Source organism: Branchiostoma floridae, chromosome 11 (assembly GCF_000003815.2).
Source record: "Branchiostoma floridae strain S238N-H82 chromosome 11, Bfl_VNyyK, whole genome shotgun sequence".
In the NCBI taxonomy this organism is placed as follows: Eukaryota; Metazoa; Chordata; class Leptocardii; order Amphioxiformes; family Branchiostomatidae; genus Branchiostoma; species Branchiostoma floridae.
This window is the reverse complement of record NC_049989.1, coordinates 13357072-13358702: the sequence shown is the minus strand read 5'-3', so window position 1 is coordinate 13358702 and position 1631 is coordinate 13357072. Positions and strand designations below refer to the sequence as shown.

General features: G+C 42.1%; 2 protein-coding genes across 5 annotated transcripts in view; one reads left to right on the top strand and one right to left on the bottom strand.

The window, feature by feature from the left end:
* The window catches only part of LOC118426514 (coiled-coil domain-containing protein 157-like), a 1184186-nt gene that overhangs the window by 551359 nt on the left and 631196 nt on the right, over positions 1-1631 (top strand). The window lies entirely within an intron of this gene.
* Positions 1-1631, bottom strand: part of LOC118426528 (myosin heavy chain-like) — a 137274-nt gene that overhangs the window by 50926 nt on the left and 84717 nt on the right. The gene's annotated exons all lie outside the window — the stretch shown is intronic.

Genomic DNA, 1631 nt, shown 5'->3' with positions numbered 1-1631 from the left:
GACAACTACAATACAACGCCTAGATCTTGCTGTTACGTTACAACATTTACAACTGGTAAACCATTTACATCAACCCTTACTGATACAGACAACTACAATACAATGCCTAGATCTTGCTGTTACGTTACAACATTTACAACTGGTAAACCATTTACATCAACCCTTACTTATACAGACAACTACAATACAACGCCTAGATCTTGCTGTTACGTTACAACATTTACAACTGGTAAACCATTAACATCAACCCTTACTGATACAGACAACTACAATACAACACCTAGATCTTGCTGTTACGTTACGTACAGCATTTACAACTGGTTAACCATTTACATCAACCCTTACAGGTACAGACAACCACAATACAACGCCTAGATCTTGCTGTTACGTTACAGCATTTACAACTGCTAAACCATTTACATCAACCCTTACTGATACAGACAACTACAATGCCAGTGTCAATGTTGAGCGTTGTTTGAGGTGTGTTTCACGAGATCTAGTGAGTACAGTGTCTACCAAGAAGAACAAAGCACGTCTTACTTCTGAAAGGATCGTCTCCATATCTCTCATAAGGTTCTCCTAAAACATATGGGGAAAAACAGACGTGTGCTGAAGTATAGAGAATGTGTACTGTATGTCCTTTGTTGTAACGTTTTAGAGTCTGTATGATAGATAACTTTCAATGTTTGCAAGGACCATTCATCTCAAACAGTCACACGAGAACAACAAACATAATAGCCAAATAACTGGCCAATTTTACTTCACTGTAGAATAGTCATTTTTGTTACAAAAATAATATCAAGAAATAGAATTTTCAGCGAAAATTTCCTCATTTTGGGGAAGGGGGAAAGGAATTTTCCTTGGATAATGACTATACCATGACAATGAAGGTCAAGACTTCTGCAGTTATATGTTTTTCATGTACTTAAGTGTGATTGTTCTTTAGTTTCCTTTCCTTGTCTGTCGTGCTGTCGTATTTGAAGTATGGGACCACAGGAAGAATAGCTAACAGAAATGCAAACCTAATTGTGGATCCAAATAAACTGATAGTCAAAGACTTACCCGTCCTTTGTGGTCGTTCCTCCTGGCCTCTGGAACCCTCTCGCGCCCGTGGGGGATTGTTGCAGAAGCTCGTATCTCGTTATACTCGTACATCTCACTCTGGCCGTCGTTGTGGGGGAATGTGTCATATCTTCTGTTGTTAGACACTGTGTCACTCTGGCCGTCGTTGTGGGGGAATGTGTCATATTTTCTGTTGTTAGACACTGTGTCACTCTGGCCGTCGTTGTGGGGGAATGTGTCATCTCTTCTGTAACTGTTGTTACACACTGTGTCACTCTGGCCGTTGTTGTGGGGGAATGTGGCATCTCTTCTGTAACTGTTGTTAGACACTGTGTCACTCTGGCCGTCGTTGTGGGGGAAGGTGTCATCTCTTCTGTTGTTAGACACTGTGTCACTCTGGCCGTCGTTGTGGGGGAAGGTGGCATCTCTTCTGTTGTTAGACACTGTGTCACTCTGGCCGTCGTTGTGGGGGAAGGCGTCATCTCTTCTGTTGTTAGACACTGTGTCACTCTGGCCGTCGTTGTGGGGGAAGAGTGTCATATCTTCTGTTGTTAGACACTGTGTCACTC